Genomic DNA, 25078 nt, shown 5'->3' with positions numbered 1-25078 from the left:
ATCACGAGGTCAGGAGATCGAGACCATCCTGGCTAACACGGTGAAACCCCGTCTCTACTAAAAATACAAAAAATTAGCCGGACGTCGTGGCGGGCACCTGTAGTCCCAGCTACTCGGGAGGCTGAGGCAGGAGAATGGCGTGAACCCGGGAGGTGGAGCTTGCAGTGAGCCGAGATGGCACCACTGCACTCCAGCCTGGGCAACAGAGCAAGACTCCGTCTCAAAAAAAAAAATTAATAAAATAAATAAATAAATAAATAAATAAATAAATAAATAACATATATTTAACTTTATCAGTAACTTTACTTAACTTGGAATATTTTGAATCGAAGTGACCTCAGAACACTTTTTCCACATAAGCCCTTCTTATTTTGCAGAATGCACTTTGGTAAACCCAGTGTCAGAATTAATTTTACTGAGTCCAGAATAGATCCAGGTCCCAGCTGAGCCTGCTCTCTCTGCAGGTCATTCCAACAACTCACAGTTTTCCTTGGCACAGCACGGTCTTCCTCAGGGCTCAGGACATAGGGTGGCAGTCACCCTGGGAGCACCATCCAGGGCCGGCAGAAGAAAAGATTTGAGGGAGCCGCTGTGGCTCAGGCCGGTTGCCCTGGCCCTCGGGGAGGCGAGGCTACACGTTCGAGGCCAACCTGGTCAACATTGATTAAAAAAAAAAAAAAAAAGAAAAAGAAAAAATTTGAGCAGGCAATTTGGATGCTTGTAAGTAGGAAACGGTTGTGGGGTTGAGTGAGCCAGTGATGAAGGAGAAGAGAATGGTCCCCAATCTTTTTTAGAACTAACCTCAAACTGAGGGTCAGAGCTAGAGTTTCTATCTGGAAATCTTATCTGAGAGGCAATATACTTTCACAATGGAGCTCCCAAACTCCAGGGTCCAAACTGGCCCATTTTAACTCTACACTTAAAATGGTTAAGAGGGTAAAGTTTTATTTATTTATTTATTTTTGAGACGGAGTTTCACTCTTGTTGCCCAGGCTGGAGTGCAATGGCATGATCTTGGCTCACTGCAACCTCTGCCTCCCCTGTTCAAACAATTCTCCTGCCTCAGCCTCCCGAGTAGCTAGGATTACAGGCATGCGCCACCATGCCTGGCTAATTTTGTGTTTTTAGTAGAGATGGGCTTTCACCCTGTTGGCCAGGCTGGTCTCGAACTCCTGACCTCAAGTGATCCGTCCACCTCAGCCTCCCAAAGTGCTGGGATTACAGGTGTGAGCCACTGCGCCCGGCCAAGAGGATAAATTTTATGTTACGTGTTTTTTTACCATGATTAAAAGAGGTTGGGGTAGAGAGAGGGAGAAGAGCTCAATATTTACCTTGCTTTCACATGGAGTACAGTGTGGATTACACCTTCAGAGTTGGAAGTGAACAGCCTTCCACAATGGCCCGCTTATTTTAATAGGGGAATAGGATATGGGTGGACACTTAATGGCTTTAGAAAATCTTTTGATTCCATTCAAAATCTGGTTAAGAAACTAGGGTGGCTCGTGGGATGTGGGGTTGGGCCCCTTTTTAATGTAACATATTACAATTGGGGAATGTGTCCAAAACTGAACCCAAATTTTTTTGCAAAGCTGCTTCTCCTGTTTCCCACCACCCCCATTCACCTTCTCATCTAAACCAGAAACCTGAGCAATGGTGTGCTGATAAATGTATAACGACCAGCAAACCAGAAAACAAAAAGTATACCTATATGCATATAAATGTATTTAAAATTTTACTGATATAAATTTATGTGTGGCACACAATTTATAAATAATAATCAAACAGCAATAATACAACAATGTGCATTGTAAATTCCACGTTGCCAATTGATTCTCACAGAAGACTTTTGTTGTTTTCTGCTGAACTTTTCTAACTCTAGCCATTCTACGGGGCAACTGGTAAATGAGTGGTTTCAACATGAATATTGGTGTTATTTTTTGTTTACAATAATTAATATGAAGGAAGGAAGATGTATATTGCAACTTTTCTCATTCATCAGTGATGTGAGCACCTTCTTAGCTGAGTCAGATAACAGATTTTTGAATATTGGAAAAATATTTTCTCCATTTTTTATGCTAGTCACGATGTAATGGCTACAGACAAGAAACACTTTAAATTTTCATTTGTACTATTAACACTTTCTCCATCACTTTCTCAATTCTAAACCAGGAATTGACAAACTATGGCTGGTAGACATAATAATAGTAATAAATATTTTAAGATAATAATATTGAAAACAATTTATACAAATTAAAATTTGTACTGAGGTTTGGGGTATGACTGAAGAAAAAATAAGAAAAAAGCAAAGCATAGAAACAAAATAAATTTAAAAAAGCAAAAATACAAATTAAAATTTTATTGGAACACAACCACACTTATTTGTCTACATATTATCATTGGCTGCTTTTATGCTACAACAGCACGGTTAAATAGCCAACGTAATATGGCCCAGAAAGCCCTAAATATTACTATCTGTCCTTTATAGTACAAGTTTGCTGACTCCTGATCTAGAAAATCAACAAAAACAACAAATTAAGCCCTGCTTTGTAGCATTTGCTGATCGTGATGGTGTAAATATTCACACTGTGGCAGATTTCAAATTATTACTGTGACGTCACTGATTGTGGAGTTCACAAGAGATATGCAGAATCACGCCACTGTACGGTGTTTCCACCAAACAGACACAGTAAATAAAAGTAACCCTTCAACTTGGATAACAGTAAAATAATTAGGAAGTGATGAGTTTTGAGAATTCATTACCTTTGTTTTTAATATAATTTTATTAAATTATATTAATAAAATATAAATATAAAATATTTGTTTTTAATTAATTCTATTTTATTAAAGTGTATATAATTTAATTTTTTATCTCTCCAGTCCATCCTCTGTGCCAGTGCTTCTTAAACTATATGGTGCATCTGAATTCCCTGGGATTCTTCTTAAAATGCAGATCCTGATTCAGCAGTTCTGGGAGGGGCTCAAGATTCTGCATTTCTAACAAGCTCCCAGGTGACGCTGATGCTGTTAGTCCTTGGACCACACTCTAAGTAGCAAGGTTAGACTGTTGCTAACTGCCCTTTCAAACATGTGAATCTGACCAGTTACTCCCCTGCATCACACTGTTTATGGTTCCCCAATATTTCATACTTCAGTGCTTTTTAAATATTTCCCCCACTGTTGGAGATCACTCTGCTCCCTCCTGCATCTGCCTGGGAAACATGTTTTTCTCTTTCAAAGCACAGCTGGGTGGCAGCCTCTTCCATGAAGCCTCTTCTGACATCCGCAGCAAGAAATGTGCACCCGCCTCTTGGTCCTGCTGCTCCCTGTCAGCACATCCATCTCATGACCCTCTGCTGCACTTATCCGTTTATATGACTTTCTCCTTCATTACACTCTGCCAACCAAAATTCCCTAAGCCATATTCTGACCTCAACGCAAATGTCATATTCTCAGAGTTTCCCTGACCTCTCCAAGAAGCCCTCCCACCCCTGCCTGTCATTCTCTATTACCCTATCCTGCCTGTTTCTTTCAGAATGCCCTTCACAATCCGTGATTGTCTGATTTTAGTTTTTGGTAGAAGCCATCTTATTTAACGCGATTGAGACTGGTAGTTGGTAAGTCGGTTAAAAATTAGACGACAAAATTAGGGAATCATAACAAGCGATATATACTATGTATATGAACTATTTTTGTAAAAATATAAATAAATTCTCATTTTTTTTGCCTGTGTTTTAACCTAGGCCATCATCCTGAATATGTTGATTGGAATTCAGCATCATATTTCCTGCATAAACTATAGCCATAAAGCATCATCTACAATTTCTGGTTTCATTTTCTTTAAAGTGGAGCATGAACGTAAGGAGATGTGTAAAGCAAAATTTCAAAAGTTGTTCTTATCCTTTACAATTAGGTCATGCCCATGCCTAATTTAACAGCATTGTTTAAAAGCGATCCATTATTATCAAATCTTCTGAGGCATGTAATTTAGTTGTTTTTTTAAAAACAAACATCTCATTTTGCAGTAATTTTAGATTTACAGATAAATTGCAAAGATAGTACAGAGAGTCCCTGAATACCCGTCACCTAATCCTCCCAATTATTAACACCTACGTTACTCTGGTACATTTGTCAAAACTAAGAAACCAACAATGGCACGTTATCATTAACTAAACTCTAGACTTCATTAGTATTTTACCACCGTTTTTTTTTCTTTTGTTTTTTCTCTTTTTCTGAGATGGAATCTCACTCTGTTGCCAGGCTGGAGTGCAGTGGTGTGATCTTGGCTCACTGCAACTTCCGCCTCCCTGGTTCAAGCGATTCTCCTGCCTCAGCCTCCGGAGTAGCTGGGATTACAGGTGCCCACCACCACGCTCAGCTAATTTTTGTATTTTTAGTAGAGATGGGGTTTCATCATGTTGACCAGGCTGGTCTCACACTCCTGACCTCAGGTGATCTGCCTGCCTCGGCCTCCCAAAGTGCTGGGACCACAGGCATGAGCCACCGTGCCCAGCCTTTGCCACCTTTGTCATTGTTATCTGTCAGCCTCAGGATCCAATCCAAGGTTTCTCCTTGCATGTAGTTGTCATATCTGCCCAGTCTCTTCTGGTCTGTGACAGTTTCTCAGTCTTTCCTTGTTTTTCATGACCTTGATAGTCTTGAGACATCCTGGCCAGGTATCCTGTAGACTGTCTCCCAATATAGGTTTATCTGAAATTTTTTCCAGATTACACTGGAGTTATGGGCTTGGGGACAGAATACAAGATAGGTGAAGTGCCCTTCTCAGCCACCTGGTATCTACTTGCATTACTGTTGATAGGAACCTTCCTATAATTAAGTTTTTATAAAAAATAATGCTCATCCTTTTATCACTCACATTTTATTGGTTTACCTACTATTTCATTGAATAATGCAATCAGAAATATAAATAAAAATGTCATACACAGGACTGGGGACAAACACAACTGACTCTTGGTCAGTGTGAGTCTCACCTTGGCGAGGGGCTCCAACATAGGAGCATCCATCGCTGTGTTTTGTGATGGAATGGGAAGCACTGGCTACTTCAGTACTATAAGTTCATTAAGAAGCAAAATGAGGCTGGGTGCGGTGGGTCACGCCTGTAATCCCAGCACTTTGGGAGGCTGAGGCGGGCAGATCACCTGAGGTCAGGAGTTTGAGACCAGCCTGGCCAACATGGTGAAACCTCACCTCTACTAAAAATACAAAAATTGGCTGGACGTGGTGGTGGGCGCTTGTAATCCCAGCTACTTGGGAGGCTGAAGCGGGAGAATCACTTGAAGCCAGGAGGCGGAGGTTGCAGTGAGCCAAGATCTCACCATTGCACTCCAGCCTAGTCAACAAGATTGAAACTCCATCTAAAACAAAACAAAACGCCAAATGAGCACTAACCATTTATATTACAGATTGAGAGTTAGTTTATTTATTTATTTATTTATTTATTTATTTATTTTTGAGATGGAGTCTCGCTCTGTCTACCAGGCTGGAGTACTATGGCACTACCGCCACCAAACCTGGCTAATTTTTGTATTTTTAGTAGAGATGGGGGTTTGCCATGTTGGCCAGGCTGGTCTCGAACTCCTGACCTCAGGTGATCTGCCCGCCTTGGCCTCCCAAAGTGCTGGGATTACAGGCGTAAGCCACCGCGCCCAGCCCAGATTGAGAGTTTAAATCTCTCCCTCTGGTAAGTGGAGGTGTGTGGAGAGATTCTATTCTATTGGTTATTGTCTTTCCCTCCTCCCTGTGGCCCAGCACTCAGTACAGTGCTTGGCACACAGTGGGAACTCATTACGTATTTCCTGAATGAATAAACAGAGGAAACTTTAGGTATGTGTCAATCACGGTCCAATAAGTAGATAGAAAATGCAACAGTTGGCTGTGCATTTTCCTTGTAATCGCTGTGGCTCATCCTTGTAATCCCAGCACTTTGGGAGGCGGAGGAGGGCAGATGAGTTGTGGTCAGGAGTTGGAGACCAGTCTGGCCAACATGGTGAAAACCCGTCTCTACTAAAGATAAATATATGCAAAAATTAGCCAGACATGGTGGGTGCCTGTAGTTCCAGCTACTCGGGAGGGTGAGGCAGGAGAATAGCTTGAACCTGGAAGGTGGAGGTTGCAGTGAGCCAAGATAGCACCACTGCACTCCAGTCTGGGTGACAGACAGACTCTGCCTCAAAAAAAAAAAAAAAAAAAAAAAAGCATGAGTTGTTTGAATAGAGAGGATTTAATTGTTAACTAAGTATAAATTTGCTGATAACATAAAATGCGTTAGGTAACATAAATGGCAAAAAGATAATGCAAAACTGCCCTGGAGGTAGAAACTAGAGCAAGCAGTGGGACTTGGGGAGTGAAAGGAAGAGGCTCAAACTATTAAAGCTTAGATGTTTGGAGGAAGAGCCGTGTGGAGCTGAGCACCAGATTCTTAAGGAGGGCTACTGTACGTTCCAGCTGAGGTCTGCGAGGGGCTGTGAGGGGACCAGTTCTACAAGCATTGAAAATATTGCAGACTGGCTTCGGTGGTGGACTCGGGAAGGAACTGGTGCTACTGCTGAGCATGAAATGGTTAATGCTCATTTCACTTCTTAATGAAGCATTGCCTGGGTGCCATTCACAGGAGCAGAAAGTGGTCAGGAAAGAAGAGGGGCTTCCTCCTCCTCCAGCTGTGCAGTCTCTCTCTTGCATCCCCCCATGGGAAGATGGGAAGAGCTTCAGAGCGAGCCAGCTGCAAAGCGAAAATGTGGTTTGCAGAGGCCCAGCCCCCGAGTCACAAAGCAGAGTACAGAAGGTGGGGCAGGGGCAAGGTTGGAGTTGAGAAATACAGCTTATTGACTGGCCCAGGCACAACTCAGGTCACAGTCATTGTTAATGCGGTATTTCACTACCTCATTATCCCCTTCAGCCTAAGCTGAACCTTTACTGCACTACTGCAGGGCCTTAGCCTCCATTTCTGGGCTCCATTTTTTTCTGGTGTCTTGAGGAGGCCCCAGATGTGTCTCAGCTATAGTAGGAATGTCTCTGGAGTACAGTTTTCAGCACTCTCCTTGTCTCCAGGCCAGTAACCAGGGCTGTCTGATGACCCTGGCCAGTAGGGCTCATCTCACTCCATCCATTAGGAAGCAGTTCTCTCATCTCTAGGTTCTGTCCTTGAATGTGCCCATACTCAAAGTTATTTGGACCCAAGGTGTAACATGGTTAACCAGACAATTCTTTTAATTTCACATAAGGTCCTTTCCTCCCCAGACCATTGACATGCTTCCATTTTTCTGGCCAGGTCAAGGGTGAGTTCAAGGGCAGGTGACTCCAAATTTAACATTTGTGACAATAGTCACAAATGGAACAGGCCTAAGCTGAACCTTTGCTATCTATCCCAATCCTGGAAGCCCATTCAAACTATGGATCTTGGCCTGGTGTAGTGGCTCATGCCGGTAATCCCAGAACTTTGGGAGGCCAAGGAGAGCAGATCATTTGAAGTCAGGAGTTAAATACCAGCCTGGCCAACATGGTGAAACCCCATCTCTACTAAAAAAAAAAAAAAAAAATTAGCCCAGTATGGTGGCACATGCCTGTAATCCCAGCTACTCAGGAGGCTGAGACAGGAGAATCACTTGAACCGGGGAGGCAAAGGTTGCAGTGAGCTGAGATGGCACCATTGCACTCCAGCCTTGGTGACAAGAGTGAAATTCCATCTCGAAATAAATAAATAAATAAATAAATAATAACAAAAAGCAAATTATGGATCTATAGATATCTATTTTGACAGTAAAATAAAACACAAGTTGATGAATTTATAAACAGATAGCAAAGTGAAACCAAACACTTTAATATAAAAATACATTAAATATTTGGTTTAATATGTACTTTTAAATATATACAATTTTTTTTTTGAGACAGAGCCTCGCTCTGTTGCCTAGGCTGGAGTGCAGTGGCTGTGATCTCAGCTCACTGCAACCTCTGCCTTCCCAGGTTCAAGTGATTCTCCTACCTCAGCTTCCTGAGTAGCTGGGACCACAGACGTGCACCACCACACCCAGCTAATTTTTGTATTTTTAGTAGAGACGGGATTTCACCATGTTGGCCAGGCTGGTCTTGAACTCCCGACCTTAGGTGATCCACCTTCCTCAGCCTCGCAAAGTGCTGGGATTACAGGCATGAACCACTGTGCCCGGCCCACAGATTTTTAAAATATAATATTTTGCAAATTTTTTTGAGGAGATTTTTCTTCATGGGCTGGAATGATTGAGGCTTCCTAAAACATTAGTCCAGTAGAGGTTGGACTGAAGATGCCTACCTTTCCTGGTAAAACTCAGCAAATATAGATGTTCTTCACTGCAGCAAGGACTTTCAAATTGAACTAGAAATTAAGATCATCTTTCTCAAAGAAAAGAAAAAAAAGATACTGCAATGCATCAAGCACCAAAGCTTCCAAATGGTTTGGATGGCAAATGCTGAGAGAAGAGATGGGAGGAGAATAGCAGTTCCAGGATAACATCACTCATTTCTTACTAGGTATTTCATCAAGGTTAACTGCCTTAATGCTATTTGCTAATCTTAACTAATTTTGAGGGGAAAAATCTTCTATGTCCCTATATTAGCATCTGTAGCTTACCCCCAAATTCTGATATAACAACCAGCTCATTCCTATAGAGATCAAATCATTCACTGCCTAGGATATAAACATTTTACTGAGGCTGTTCTTAAGCATTTCAAAGTGAAAAAAAAAATCTGAATAGCGAAGGCACAGAAGATTTTTAGGGCAGTAAAACTATTCTGTATGATACTGTAATCGTGGATACATGTCATTATACATTTGTCCAAATCTTTAGAATATACAACACCAAGAGTGAACCCTAATGTAAACTATGGACTTTGGGTGATAACGTGTCAATGTAGTTTCATTGATTGTAAAAAATATATCCTCTGGTGTGGGATTTTCATAGTGAGGCAGGCTGTGTACAGTGGCAAGGGGCATACAGAAACTCTCTGCACCCTCCTCAAAATTTTGCCATGAGGGAACTAAGCTATGAGGACACAAAGGCAAAAGAATATACAATGGACTTTGAGGACTCAGGGGAATGGGTAGGAGGCAGGTAAGGAAAAAAAAACTACACTTTGGGTACACTGTATGCTGCTCAGGTGATGGGTGCACCTAAATCTCAGAAATCACTACTAAAGAACTTATTCATGTACAAAAATAAATAAATGAAAAAATTTTTCTGTAAACCTAAAACTGCTCTAAAAATATAATAAAGTCCATTAAGAAAAAGAAAAAGAAACTTTAGTAATGGCTTTGCTAAAATTATTGCTTGGTTCAAAGGAATCTACCATGATGATTTTTTTTTCTTCTAGAAAACTCTGTGGTATCTATTTCAATTTAGCATTTATTGTTCACTTCCACTCTTTCAAGCCAAATTCACCATACCTAAGAGGGGGCGGTGAGGGTTATATATGTGGGAGTGCTGGTCACCAGACATACATGGGCCTCAGTTCTGATCATCCAGGAACCTACATGTCTTAGTCCCTTTAGGCTTGTACAACAAAAATATCATCAATGGGGTGGCTTAAACAATAAACATGTATTTCTCACAGTTCTGGAGGTTGGGAGGTTCAAGATCAAGGTGCTAGTAGGTTTGGCATCTGGTGAGGGCCCATTTCTGGTTCATAGATGGCCTCTTTCTCCCCATGCCCTCACATGGCAGAAAGAGAACAACAGAGCTCTCTGGGGTCTCTTTTATAAGGCATTAATACCATTAATAAGGGTTAGGCAGTCATGACTTAATCACCTCCCAAAGTCCCCACCTCCTAATACCATCACCTTGGGGGTTAGGATGTCAACGTATGAATTTGAGGAGGATGCAAACATTCACTTACCATAGACGTAGGCCCTTCACTGTCAGGGACCAAGTCTGATTTGCCTTGGCCCTCCCCGCACCTAAGGTGGTACTTGGCACACATTATTTGCTTCATAAATGTTTACTGAGTGAATAAATGATTGAATAAATGAGAAAAACAAATGGAGATTCAAGAGGCAAGGCATTTATGGAGAAAAGATTTGAAGAAAAAAGAACACAGAGATGGCAAAGCTTGTATTTTTAGTATCCCTTCATCTGTTCCTTGGCAACTCCTATGTGAAAAGTGGCAGAGACAGAGTCAGGAAGCCTCGCTCCAGGTTTAGAAAACATTGTCAGGGTGGCAGAAAATCTAGTCCATTCCTTCCTGCTGACCCAACTCAGTCAACAGTTCCTTGCTTGGGAACATGAGGTTCAGATGCTGACATTTTTAAACAGCTGTGGCTTAAATAACCCCAAGAATTTCAGTATCCAGAAATAAAGGGAAGAGAAAAACTGGGTGTGAGACTGGGTAAGTCAGATACAGCCACAGAAACGCACGGGGGAAGACCACACGTGGAAGCGAGGTTTTGCAATGAGGAATGATGAACACCGGTGAGTTTAGACTAATTTCGACCTTCACCCTTGCCCTTCACCCTGGCCATGGAGTCTCACCAGAGCAGGAGTCATTAACAGGGGTCGTATGGTGGGGTCCAAACCACAGGCAAAAAAAAAAAAGAAAAATCTGTGTTTTTATTTTTATTTTTAATTGAATTAATTGCCAAGATTTAGAAATTAGGAAATTTCACATCAAATCTGGATTTCCGGCTTCTTGTGAAAAAGCAGAAGATTTGGGAACAGCTGGCCTGTGTTTCCTCATAATCACAATGGGCTGGGGGCGGTGGGGCAGAGGACGGTGTTTTCTCTGCCTAACTGGCTTCACTCCTTAACCCATGCTCCTGGACTTGCAGACACCGGTATTGGCAACCCTTGTGTCTCTGGGCACTACCCTGAAGAGGACTTCAAGGAAATGAAGCTGACTGTGACGGCTGACTTCTGCAATATATTTCTGAGAGGATAAAATTACACTAACGAGCTATTCTGTTGAGTAGAAATCGAAGCTTCCTGGAGCTTCTCAATGATAAGCTCAAACAGTGAATGTCACAATACTATAATTGTCTTGGGTGATGTAAAGATACAAGGGCCAGTTATACATAAGACCAATTGTTCCTCTCTTTGCTCTGATCTGTTTGGCCCATTCTATATCATGTATATATCTGGGTCACATGTCCAAATGACGGTACGTTTTATCCACATTTATAAATGATTATGAGTTTACCAAAACTCAAGAAAATGTTGCTGCGAGAAATGGTCTAAAAAATTGGCTGAATTATGAAATTTGTACTTATTTGAAATACCATTTCCTACTGACATTTCCCTTCCGGCTGCCTTGGCATTAATGTAAGAATTATTTATGACTCAGCATTTCCCCACAACAGCTGCCCACAGGACAGAGCATGAACTGAAGAAAAGAAAAGAACCATGCTGACTTTACTGTTTGAGCTCCAGCCCTCCTGGCTGAGGGGAGGCAGCCTGTTCCCGGGGGGTAGGGCAGGGAACAGGAGTCACTGGTGCTGACTGGGGTTCAAATCCCGACTCTGGGATGTACCAGGTATATGACCTTGAAACAATTGTCTGTATCAGGGATTGGCGAATAATTTCTTTTTCTCTTTTTCTTTCTTTCTTTCTTTCTTTCTTTCTTTCTTTCTTTCTTTCTTTCTTTCTTTCTTTCCTTTCTTTCTCTCTCTCTCTCTTTCTTCTTCTTTTTTTTTTTTTTTTGAGACAGGGTCACACTCTGTAGCCCAGGCTGGAGTGCAGTGGCATGATCATGGCTCACTGCCGTCTCAGCCTCCTAGTTTCAAGTGATCCTCCTGCCTTAGTCTCCTAAGTAGCTGGGACTACAGGTGCATGCCAGCATGCTTAATTGTTTTTTTGGTTGGGGGTGCGGGTCGTGTGTATTTTTTTGTAGAGATGGGGTTTTGCCATGTTGCCCAGGCTGATCTCAAACTCCTGGGCTCAAATGATCCACCAACCTTGACCTCCCAAAGTGCTGGGATTACAGGTGAGCTACCATGCCTAGCCTTGGCAAACAATGTCTGTGAAGAGCCAGCTACTGAATATTTTTGGCCTTTCTCACCATACAGCCTCTGTTGTAACTACTCAACTCTGCAACTTGTGTAGTGCAAAAATAGCCAATGGGCTGCTAGGGCTGCCATAACAAAGAACCACAGACTAGGTGCCTTAAGCAACAGAAATTTATTTCCTCACAGTTCAGGACGCTGGAAGTCTGACAACAAGGTATTGGTAAGGTTGGTTTCTCCTAAGGCCTCTCTCCTTGGCTTGCAGATGGCCATCTTCTCCCTGTGTCTTCACATGGCCTGCCTTCTGTGTCTGTCTGTCCTAATCTCCCCCTCTTTATCAGGATTAGGGCCCACCTTAATGACCACATTTTAACTTATTCACCTCTCTAAAGACCCTACCTCTATCTCCAGATACAGTCACATCTAAGGCACTGGAGTTAGGACTTCAGCATATTAGTTTGGGAGGGACACTATAGTTGATAATATTCTATTGTGGCCGGGCACAGTGGCTCACACCTATAATCCTAGCACTTTGGGAGGCTGAGACAGGAGGATTGCTTGAAGCCAGAAGTTCGAGACCAGCCTAGGCAACATTGTGAGATTCCCGTCTCTACAAAAGGTATAACATAAACTTAAAAAGAAATTAGCCAGGTGTGGTGGTACAAAACTGTAGTCCTGGCTACTCAGGACACTCAGGTGGGAGGATCGCCTGAGGCCAGGAGTTTGAAGCAGCAGTGTGAGCTGTGACTGTCACTGCACTCCAGCCTGGGCAACAGAGTGAGACCCTGTCTCTAAGAATAATAATAATTATAATAATAATGTATTGTATACTGGAAATTTGCTAAGAGAGCAGTTGTTAGGTACTTCCACCATACACAAAAAGGTAGCTATATGAGAGGAGGAAATGTGTTCATTTGGCTGTAGAAATCATTTCACTATAGGAACATTTATTCTTTTTTCTCTCTCTTTTGGCCTGATTAAAATTTTTTAAAAAGGAAATCATTTTCCTATGTTTATGTATATCAAAACATCATGTTATATACCTTAAATATATACAATTTAAAAAATTAAGTGTCGAGGAGGAGGATAAAATTCAGCCCATAATATGTATGTAAGTGAATGGGTATGGCTGTGTTCCAGTGAAATCTTTACAAAAACAGGCCCTTGCAAAATAAATAAATACATCATAAATAAACAGGTCTCCAGCCAGATTTGGTGTGTGGGTCCTGGTTTGCAGACCACTGGGTGATACCATCTCCATTCCCTCCCTTCCCACCCTTTCTCATCTGCCTGTCATCCGACTCTTGCTCACATCATGCCACCTAAGGACCTCTCCCCAGGGTCACCTATGACTTCCTTGTCACCTGTTCATCTCTGCGTCCTCTTATCTCTGGCCCCCCAGCAGTGTTGGCTCTGCACACGTGATTCCTTTGAGAGCTTTTCTCTCCTGGATTTCACATGGCAACAATTCCTACATTCCCTCCTGCCTCTCTGGCCCACTCCTTCCCAGGCATCTTGGCTGGCAACTCCTCCCCTTCCCAGCCACTACATGTTAGACTTCCTTAAAGCTCAGGGCTGGACTCCCTTCTTTTCTTGCTGTGTAATTTTTTCCAAGATGATCTCATCGACACCTACAATTTCAATTACCTTCTGTAAGCCAATGACTTCCAAATATATAGTTCCAGCCCGTACCTCTCCTCTGAGCTCCTGCCCATGAATCTAATCGCCTCCTTCCTATTTCCTCTTGTCAGTGTCTCTGTAACGTCTGTGTTGTGTGTCCTGGCTGTTTATGATTCGCTTTTCTTTGACAACTATAATCTCCAGGGTAAGTTTAGTTCCCTTCTAAAACCATTTCCTCAGGCCAATCTTCCCTGACCTGCGCTCCCCGCCCCACAGTCTATGCCAGACCCTCTTTCACTTGCTCTCCAAGCACACTGAGTATTTCTTCTGTATTCTTCAGAAATCCTGGTCTCTTACACCTCTTGGGTTCATTGTTCTCAGGTGGACAGTAAATCCCACAGGGCTAAGTCTACCGCGTTTCTCTTAGTATCGGAGCACTTAGCCCAGAGCCCGGCACATACAAGGGCCTCAGTAAATGCATATGGGATGATTGAAAAACTAAGTGAACTAAGCAAACCCTCTGAGATACTGAGAATTGTTGTTTGATTTTAGTTCAGAGTATTTTGTATTGGGCTGTGCTTGTTTAAGTTGTAACCCTCAAGAAGGTTTCCTCTGTATATATATATATATTTGCCATCCCTTCTGTTTTCCTAAATTCTACCTAGGTAGAAAACTGAGATGGTTTCAAGAATGAAACACACTCTACTCTACATTTCTTTAGCTCTTGCATTTGACAAAAGGGATCAAGTTCTAGAGGATAGACCCTCTAGAGGCAGTAAATGCTCAACTATTTACTAAGTGTGTGATCTTGAGGAAGTTATGTCACCTCCTTTGTTACTCCCTGGGTTCTTCATCTGTAGAATGATGCCACTAACACCTACCTGTGTCACATGTATAGTGTATGCACAGGGTCTGACACAGTGCCTGGCAATAGTAGAGGTCCCCTATTTGTTTAACAGATTTTTTTTGTGCACTCAGAAATGGGACAGGTACTGTTTCGGGCACTGAGGATACAGCAGTAAATGAATCAGACAGATCGTGTGCTCAGGGGGCTCACATTCTAGGGCAGGGGGGAGGTAAGTGTTGGTGGGGGAAAAGACAGGAAATATAAAGCCAGATAAGAGCATAAAGATGAATGGGGTAGAAGTGATGGTGTTTTAGCTGTGGGGATCAGAGAAGACTCCCATAAGGTGAACAGGAGTAGGAGTCAAAGATATTCATTCCTCTATTCCTTTGCTCCTCTGCAGGGAGAAATCCTACTTCCTGTGGTTACTAGGGAGAATGCCTCACTCTAACTCATTTCTGTCTGGGTGGGAGCAGTGCCAACAGAAATAAGAGATGGGTTTCAGGAGGCTCTGGCCTTGATAGGCGTATGTCATCCCACCCAGGGAGTGCAATGCAAGGTCTTGTTGGTTTCTTTATTCCATAATAGTTGATATGCAAACTAGATTAGGCACTGAGAAATGCTTCTGTGTGGCCAGGCGTGGTGGCTCATGCCTGTAATCCCAGCACTCTGGGAGGCTGAGGCGGGCAGATCACTTGAAGTCAGGAGTTCGAGACTAGACTGGCCAAGATGGCGAAACCCCATCTCTACTAAAAATACAAAATTAGCTGGACGTGGTGGCACACACCTGTAATCCCAGCTACTCGAGAGGATGAGGCTTGAGAATCTCTTGAACCCGGGAGGCAGATATTGCAGTGAGCCAAGATGGTGCCACTGCATGACAGCCTGGGTGACAAAGCAAGACTCCGTCTCAAAAAAAAAGAGAAAAGAAAAAGAAAAAAAGAAATGCTTCTGTGTAATGGAACTTCTGTTTGGGGAGCAATAGGTAAAAATAAAACCCTAGGAAATCCCCAGGTCTCTCTCAATGGGTTTGAGGTAAGAGTTGGCAGGTTGGTTTCGCCTCTGCTTGCCTGTGGGCAGAAAACCAAATGAATCAAAAGGCAGCCAGAATGGAATAACTAGCACCTTAAGATGACACCAGGAAACCTTGAGGGTTACAAGGCCCTCAGGATCTAAGCAGACAGTATGACTAATTTGTCTGTGCCCTAGACTTAGCTGCCTGTCTTCCCACACTTGTGGCTTCTCCTGAAAGAGCAGGAATGGCTGTGTTGAGTTGTTGCCCTGCAAGGTTGGACTTGAATAAAATTCAAAACACTTCACATCTTTGGGACTTAATAATTTTTCTGCAGTAAGCTCCATACAGTTTCTCCTGTATAGTCAATGGGAGGGAATAAGGAAGAAAGGGATATGTCTCCCTCCAAGAACCCAGGCACATTGCGTAGCATTAATAGACCCAAACAAAAGGATTCCCCTTCTTTCTCCAGAATCCCTCTTCAGCTGCACAGCTTGCAGCCACGAGAAGGTGAGTCTCTGTTGTGGAGAGAGACACATTTGGCTGACTAGGGGTACCGAGAATTGTCAACCTATAAATAAAGCATTCAGTCAGAAATTGTTAAACTCAGAAAAGCAGCTGAGAAATTAGTAAGGGTGTTACTATGTTGAGATTTAAAGAGCTGGCCAGGCACGGTGGCTCACACCTATAATCTCAGCACTTTGGGAGGCCAAGGCGAGTGGATCACCTGAGGTCAGGAGTTCGAGACCAGCCTGCCCAATGTGGTGAAACCCCGTCTCTACTAAAAATACAAAAATTAGCCAAGTGTGGTGGCACATGCCTGTAATCCCAACTATTCAGGAGGCTGAAGCAGGAGAATCGCTTGAACCTGGGAAGCAGAGGTTGCAGTGAGCTGAGATTGTGCCACTGCTCTCCAGCCTGGGTGACAGAGCAAGAGACCATCTCAAAAAAAAAGAAAAAAAAAATTAAAGAGCAAAGCAAGGCATGTGCCTGTAGTGCCAGGCACTCTGGAGGCTGACATGGGAGGATGCTTTGAGCCCAAGAGTTTGAGACCAGCCTGGGCAATATAGCAAGACCCTATCTCTAAAACAAAATTAAATTTAAATTTAAAAATATTTATGGAGCTGAGGGTTTTTAGAAGCATTTTACCAACTTACAAATTCTTACAATTTAGCAGCTCCAACACAGGCAGAGGGCAGATACACAAGAATCACTGCCACTCACGAGGCTGAGGAGAATTTCAACACTGGTATGCATCTGTTCCTGAGGCCAATCCCTTAGCAAGGAAATCAGACACTTCTTTCAGATGCCTAAAAGTATCAAACACAAATATTTATGCGCCCAGGTATTAAAATTCATCAAACGACCTTTCAAGTCATTATACTAGCTGCTGTTGTTCTGTTCAACTCTAAGTTTCAGGAGCTTAACAAGTGTGTCCCAGACCCAGCCAATTCCCTGGAGCACCCAATGTACCCCCAGTGGCCAAATGTCCCCTCTTGGGGTGTGGCCAGTGAGATTCTCAACTAACTTTTCTTCTATGTCTTAATAACACAAGACCTTCTATCCCTCCATTTTTTTTTTTTTGAGATGAATCTCACTTTGTCGCCCAGGCTGGAGTGCAGTGGTGTGATCTCGGCTCACTGCAACCTCTGCCTCCCAGGTTCAAGCCAGTCTCCTGCCTCAGCCTCCCGAGTAGCTGGGATTACAGGTGTGCGCCATCATGCCTGGCTAATATTTGTATTTTTAGTAGAGATGGGGTTTCACCATGTTGGCTAGACTAGTCTCGAACTCCTGACCTTAGGTGATCTGCCTGCCTCAGCCTCCCAAAGTGCTGGGATTACAGGTGTGAGCCACCGTGCCCAGCCGTATTCTTCAATTTTTAAGATTTGAGGCCCTTCTCTTAATTTCAAAGGGAAATGACTAAGAGGTATAACTCAGGAAAGACGAGCTGAATGTTAAGGGACAAGAAACGTCAGACTCTAGAGTATCCACAATGCTTCCAGACTGATTCTAAGTCCAGTCACATTTCTGGTAAGAGTGATCTAACAAGAAGCCAACAAATTATCTAGTCTAGAATCAGGGCTTCAACTGGACAGACCATTCAATACATTGAATAGACGTGTGTGTGTGTATACGTACATATACATACTTTTTTTTTTTTTTTTTGAGACAGAGTCTCACTCTGTCACCCAGGCTGGAGTGCAATGGCACGATCTTGGCTCACTGCAACCTCTGCCTCCAGGGTTCAAGTGATTCTCCTGCCTCAGCCTCCCAAGTAGCTGGGATTACAGGCATGCACCACCAAGTCCGGCTCATTGCCTGGCTAATTTTGTATTTTTAATAGGGACAGGGTTTTGTTATGTTGGCCAGGCTTGTCTCAAACTCCTGACCTCAAGTCATCCTCCCGCCTCATCCTCCCAACGTGCTGAGATTATAGGTGTGAGCCACCATGCCCAGCCACATTGAGTATATTTTAATGTATATTTAATATATTCCTTTTCAGAACTTACCTAGATTTAGAAATTTTAAAAAGATGCTCTCAAAAGGCATATGAAGACTATCTCCGCTAATTTATACAGAGACAGTCTCTAGAAAGATGTAAACCACTAGTACCCAGGGTTGCCTCCGTTGAGAGGAACTGGGTGCCTGGGGAATGGAGGCAAAGAGAGTATGGAGTTTTTTCCATTTGTATGAACCTTTTGACTTTTGTACTGTGTGTATGTATTACCTACTCAAAAGTAAGTAATTTTTTTTTTCTTTGAGATGGAGTCTCGCTCGGTTGCCCAGGCTGGAGTGCAATGGCGTGATCTTGGCTCACTGCAACTTCCACCTCCCGGGTTAAAGAGATTCTCCTACCTCAGCCTCCCTAGTAGCTGGGATTATAGGAGTGTGCCACCACCATGACCAGCTAATTTTTGTATTTTTAGTACAGATGGGGTTTCACCATGTTGGCCAGGCTGGTCTTGAACTCCTGACCTCTGGTCATCCACCTGCCTCAGTCTCCCAAAATGCTGGGATTACAGGCTTGAACCACCGTGCCTGGCAAAAATAGGCAATTTTAAAATTATATGTGAAGAAAAATCTGTAAATGTTTTTGTCATAACCCCCCACCCCCAACCCACCACCACCATTTTTTTCCTGTAAAAATTTGTTCAAGGCCTGAGGAAAATGATGAATTAAACTTTTCCTGACAGGAAAGACAACATCTGAAAATTCTGCCTGATAGATAGAGAGAAGCATCCTGGCAAGAGACACGGAGCTGACAGACGAAGAGATGCACGTCTGACAGAACTGGGACTATTCACCCAAAGTGAGACAAAGTGAAATGCCAAGCACATTGAGAATCTCTTCCTTCTTACTGTCAATGGATTCACCTAATCAAAGCACCTTTTAGTCACTGCATCTAATTTCCATCCTCATCCAACACATGGTGGGGTCTTTTTCTCGTTTCTTCTGAGTTGACACACACAAAACCCAAGAGTCCCACTTTTGGCGAGGAACGTGTTGCTGTCAGCTTGCATTTGTTACCGCACATTGGTTCCCCGTGTCCCAGTAATGACCCCCTGTAAAGGCCACTGGGCCAGAGAATTGCAAGATCGAGCGAGGCGGCGGGAATTACAGGAAAGGATTAACGGCAGAATAGCCTGTTGCGACAGCGAAAAACAGCCCGAGGACAGGGGCGTGCTCCCATCTGACAGGCGGAAGTGTGCCAGGGTTTATGTATGAGGTCACAGCAAGAAAGCTATTTTTGCTGTGCCCTCTGACCTTCTGTAGAAGATGAGCCCCAAGATGCCTATGATACACACCAGACTTTTGCAGGCTGCCCTGACTCAAGAGGGAAGAGCAGATGCTGACTAGTGCAGGGTCCTGTAGAGTTTGGGAATCCACCATTCACAACAGGATGAAAGGATTTTCATGGGTGTTGCCATCTACTGGGTATGTGTGTTGGCGGCGGGGAGTCATTTACTAAGCAGATGCAGCCTTTCTGTTCCTCCTTCCTCAAACTCCAATTTAAAAAATAGCTAGTCCGGGCACAATGGCTCATGCCTGTAATCCCAGCACTTTGGGAGGCCAAAATGGGAGGGTCTCTTGAGCTCAGGAATTTGAGACCAGCCCGGGCAACATAACGAAATCCTGTCTCTACAAAAAATACAAAGATTAGTTGCGCGTGGTTGTGAGCACCTGTAGTCCCAGCTACTTGGGGGACTGAGGTGGAAGGATCACTTGAGCCCAAGAGGTTGAGGCTGCAGTGAGCTGTGACTGCACCACCGCTCTCTAGCCTGGGCAACAGAGTGAGACTCTGTCTCAAAAAAAAATTTTAAAAATCTAATGGCCAAGTAGGCTTTAGAATTCTAAAAAGCTAGCAATGAAAGGAAACATGGTGCTATTGGCAGAGATTTGAAGTAGCAGTGGTCTCCCACAAAAGTGCTATGATGTACAGAGACTTAGAGGAGTCGCAGTGTAACCCTGGCTAAAGAGATTGGGAAGGTTCCATGGAAGAGGGGCTGAGCATTGTTCAATTTGTCGAGTAAACCCAAAAAGCAGTGCACTGAGATCAGGCCAAGCTAGAGATATCTCTGTGGCAAACACTGAACACTTTTATCACCCCCTTACATTTGGTAGAAGATTGTTGGAATCACCACTCTCCACAAACAGTCAGAAAAACTGGAACCAGATGGCATCTCTAAAAAAATGTGGCCCACAGCCATGAATGTGTGACTTGCATTCTCTTTCAGAATAAGAAAAGATGATGTAGACACTGCTGGTTTGGACTGGCTCAGAGAGAAAAGAAACAAATAGATGGGAGTACGTGCCAAGGGTCACTGATGCTTCCAGAGGGCAGTGGCCTCGGCTGTCTTACTCAAGGCTGAATTCTTAGCCCCTACAAGACTCATGCCTGGCATGTAACAAGTGCACAGTCAGTTTTCCTCCAATGAATGAGGGGCTTTCTCAGAATAAAGTTTTTGTAATCAGAGACCAAGACAGCCACTGATTCTCTGCAGCCTTGAAGTCTGTCTTTTCTGAATATCCAGACAGAGGACAAGTCTTGATTATAACGATCATTAGCCTAGAGTACTGCCCAGTTCTGAACTCAAGGATAAGAATCCCCTCCAAGCTCCTGCCAGGCTGTCTCCACACTCTGACATCACATCCTGCCTCTTTGATTAGGTTTCACAGTGAATTTTGCCCCTCCCAAACACACTTTGTTAATCTTTTTTAGGTCTGGGAATTCAGCCAAAAATTCCTGAAGGATGAATTCCTTTTCCTCAGTCAGGTTGACATTTGAGCACACATCGCCCTCTTGTGTCTACGACACATTTGGCAACGTAGTTTCCAGCACCTGCTAATGCACACAGCAAATTGAAGCCTCGTTAACATCCCTTAAGCCTGCAGACCTCGGTACAAGGCGGAGGGAGAACAAACGCACCAATTTTCCCAGAATAGTCAAGAACATCCAGAAGAATCCAGAATTTGTGAAGATGGTACTGGTAACTACCCAACCCAGAGCTTTGAAAGTTAAAAAATGTATAAGGTACCATAAAATTCATATTCAAGAGCTCACAGTCAGAAAATGTTTACCTTCTAAAAGAGCTGGACATTTTCCATAAACCAAAAGTTGGACTATACAGTAGATACATGAAGATGTCCTCCTAGCATTTTCATATTTGACCTATTGACTTTTGAATCGCCATTCAAATCGCCATTCATATCCTCTTCGATGTTGCCCATCCACACACCCACACCCACATAAGCCATGTGTGTAAATATGCCCATCTGCAGGCTTTCTGTTCTTAATGACAATTTCAGACTGCTCGGCTTGCTCCTACACCTTCTTATGGAGATACAAGAATTTTGGATCTCTGGCCCCCCTCAGTCCTCGCTCCTCCATCCCTGTAAGCAGGTGCAAGGCGTGTTTCTGGCACAGTCCACCAAACTCCTGAATCTGAAGCTCCCACAGTCACTGACCCAAGTGTGGCCTGGATGAGACTGGTGGCCCAAATCTCTATTATGCTGGGTTTTTTTTGTTGTTGTTGTTATTTGTTTGTTTGTTTTGAAACGGAGTCTTGCTCTGTTACCCAGGCTGGAGGCCAGTGGCGCAATCTCGCCTCACTGCAGCCTCTGCCTCCAGGGTTCAAGCAATTCTCCTGCCTCAGCCTCCCTAGTAGCTGGGACTACAGGCACGCGCCACCACACTCGGCTAATTTTTGTATTGTTTGTAGAGACGGGGTTTCACCATGTTGGCCAGGATGGTCTTGATCTCCTGACCTCGTGATCCGCCCACCTTGGCCTCCCAAAATGCTGGGATTTCAGGCATGAGCCACCATGCCCAGCCTTATACTGGTTTTTAAAGCAAAGAGACTAGAATAAAAGATACTTTCACATTGACACTATAAAAATCGTCCTTTGAACACTTAGTTATGTATTGTTCTGGGTTAGGTAGTATAGATAAAGACATACTTTGCCCAGTAGGAAGGGACTCCCTTCATCTACGTACATTTTATGCCTCTATCTCTCATACAGGTGGACCTTACCTTCCGAAAACTGCCATCAGGGCCTCTGCAGGAGGCCCTGGCTGTGATAAATGTGCATCTGTAGAGCGCACAACCTGAACATCCTTACCAAGCAGCCCTGACCAATATCTTCCTGCCTAAAGAGTGCCAATGCTGAGAGTATGCCTTTAAAACCCCATTTTGGCCATTTCTCAAGAAGTAAGTGAGACTTGTACTTCCCTATCTCCCCTTGAGGGGAGTCCCCAGTGCATTAGTGGTAGAGCTCTCCCTAAGGACTTTTGTGTGCGTCTCCACCCTCTGTTCTTCTAGGTGCATCCTGTTTTTAATGGGGCATAATCTCTTACCTCAAAAGAGCAAAGCTCCACTGGCAAACCTCTAGACCACATTAGTGATCAGCAAGTAAGGGGGACATTTGGTGCAGCATCACATTTCTGACATCCCTTCATGCTTTTTATGTCTGACTCTGTCATCTCTGCTAAAAGAAGCCTCTCTTTTTATCTCCTTTTTTTCTTCTAGTTAATTTTTTTTTTTTTTTTTTTGGAGACAGGGCCTAGTGGTCTTCCTAGGCTGGTCTCAAACTTCTGGACTCAAGGGATATTCCCACCTCAGCCTCCCAAACTGTTGGGATTACAGGCGTGAGCCACTGGACCCGGTCCTCTTTTTTTTTTGGACGGAGTCTGGCTCTGCCGCCCAGGCTGGAGTGCGGTGGCGCAATCTCGGCTCACTGCAGGCTCCGCCTCCCGGGTTCACACCGTTCTCCTGCCTCACCCGCCCGAGTAGCTGGGACTACAGGCTCCCACCACCACGCCCGGCTAATTTTTTGTATTTTTAGTAGAGACGGGGTTTCACTGTGTTAGCCAGGATGGTCTTGATCTCCTGACCTCGTGATCCGCCCGCCTTGGCCTCCCAAAGTGCTAGGATTATAGGCATGAGCCACTGCGCCCGGCTCCGGCCCTCTTTTTTCTTCTCTTATTCCAATATCACACACCAAAGAACACTCGGTCCAGCAGCAGGAAATAAATCTGACCCTTGCCTCTAAGGTCTTTCTTTGATCGCAGCAGTGTTCATCTTTGTCTAACTGTAGCATAGGAGGAATATGATTTGCTCTGACCTAAATTATTTTCATACATTTTTTTCTGATTTCCCATTAAATTGAGGCTAAGGGTAAAGGTCAGGGCCCCCTTGGTTTCTTGGTTTTGGATTGTAAAAGAGATTAGATTAAAAACATAAAACCTCGGCCCGGTGCGGTGACTCACGCCTGTAATCCCAGCACTTTGGGAGGCCGAGGTGGGCAGATCACCAGGTCAGGAGATCAAGACCATCCTGGCTAACACGGTGAAACCCCGTCTCTACTAAAAATACAAAAAAAATTAGCCAGGCGTGGTGGCGGGCGCCTGTAGTCCCAGCTACTCGGGCGGGTGAGGCAGGAGAACGGTGTGAACCCGGGAGGCGGAGCTTGCAGTGAGCCGAGATTGCACCACTGCACTCCAGCCTGGGCAACAGAGCGAGACTGCTTATCAAAAAAAAAAAAAAAAAAAAAAAAACCATAAAGTCTCACTGAGTTGTCTCTCCAGGCTAGTTCCTACACTGTGAAGCACCCAATTGGATCAGTGTGATTGGCGTTTCCGAGTGATTCCGAAGACACTTCCCTTTGTCTGGGGCATGAGAATGGGTTCTTCTTGGGTGGAGAGAGAAGTCTAAACATAACCGGCCGTCACTTGCTTCCACTCTAGTCTGGATCCTGTCACAACACCAAAACTAAATCCAGTCCAAACTGACCTGCCCTCCAGCCCCTTCCTGGGTTTCCTCTCACTACTCTGGCTCACCTCTTGTGACTCCAGAAGAGGCTCCTCCTCCTTGTTCGTTTTCTGGGTCCCAGGGCCAACCTTCCAACAGCCTATTTGACATCTCCACGTAGATGACTCACAGGTACTTCCAATTCTGTAGATGACTCACAGGTACTTCCAATTCTGTAGATGACTCACAGGTACTTCCAATTCTGTAGATGACTCACAGGTACTTCCAATTCAACCTGACTGACCCTTTTAAAAATATATATTTATTTATTTATTTATTTTGAGATGGAGTTTTGCTCTTGTCACCCAGGCTGGAGTAGAGTGGCACGGTCTCAGCTCACCGCAACCTCTGCCTTCCAGGTTCAAGCGATTCTCCTGCCTCAGCCTCCCAAGTAGCTGGGATTACAGGTGCCTGTCACCACGCCCGGCTAATTTTTGTAATTTTAGTAGAGACGGGGTTTCGCCATTTTGGCCAGCCTGGTCTCGAACTCCTGACCTCAAGTGATTCGCCTGCCTCAGCCTCCCAAAGTGCTGGGATTACAGACGTGAGCCACCGTGCCCGGCTGACCTGATTGAACCTTAAGCTACAACCTTGCTTCAACCCAAACAACCCAGCAACCAAGCTGCTCCTCTAACCACCTGGTCACTCAGACCAGAACTTGGAGCAATTTTTTATTGTTTCCCTCCCTCACTTTCCTTATCCAGTCAATTGTTAAGTCCTTTCTAAATATATGTCAAATCCGTCACTTCTTTCTGAAACCACCTTTGCAAAATTAAGACTGAGACAGTGAAGGAGATCTAACTTAACCAACTCCATCTTGCTTCTAACCTCCAAGCTGTCCTTGCTCATTCCTGGGCATAGGCTGAATTAACTTTGGGAGAAATTTAGTTTATAGCTTCAACAAAGATGGTAACAGCTCTTTCCCAAAACAGACGTCCTCCTTGTCCGGGGACTAGACTGCCTTTGTGGAATTAACATTAGCCACAAGATTAGAAATTATGGTTTAGGAGTCATGCAGCTGGAGGCTAAACTGCTCCTAGGATCAGTTCTTGAAATATTTTGCAGACCTGTACTTGATGGATCAGCTGGCACCATCCAGATCAATAAACTGGCTCATCGGATCTGGGCCCCCCACCTAGGAACTGACTCAGCGCAAGAAGACAGCTTCGACTCTCTATGATTTCATCCCTGACCAATCAGTACTCCTGGCTCACTGGCTTCCTCCCACCCACCAAGTTATCCTTAAAAATTCTGCTTCCCGAATGCTAGGGGAGACTGATTTGAGTAATAATAAAACTCTAATCTCCTGCTCA

The 25078-nt window shown here is 43.9% G+C and overlaps 1 long non-coding RNA gene across 2 annotated transcripts in view; it reads left to right on the top strand.

Moving 5' to 3' along the window:
- Positions 1-25078, top strand: part of LOC109025988 (uncharacterized) — a 71321-nt gene extending 46243 nt beyond the window's left edge. The window contains exons 5-8 of one of the 2 annotated variants that reach the window (XR_002004963.3): positions 18651-18766; positions 20678-20945; positions 21979-22166; positions 24831-25078. This is a non-coding gene — a long non-coding RNA (uncharacterized lncRNA). The remainder of the gene's footprint in view (positions 1-18650; positions 18767-20677; positions 20946-21978; positions 22167-24830) is intronic. The other variant, XR_010129712.1, reaches the window with a different exon arrangement.

Source organism: Gorilla gorilla, chromosome 11 (genome assembly GCF_029281585.2).
Source record: "Gorilla gorilla gorilla isolate KB3781 chromosome 11, NHGRI_mGorGor1-v2.1_pri, whole genome shotgun sequence".
Taxonomy (NCBI): domain Eukaryota; kingdom Metazoa; phylum Chordata; class Mammalia; order Primates; family Hominidae; genus Gorilla; species Gorilla gorilla.
Note: the sequence above shows the minus strand (reverse complement) of the source record. Positions and strands in the feature narration are given on the sequence as shown.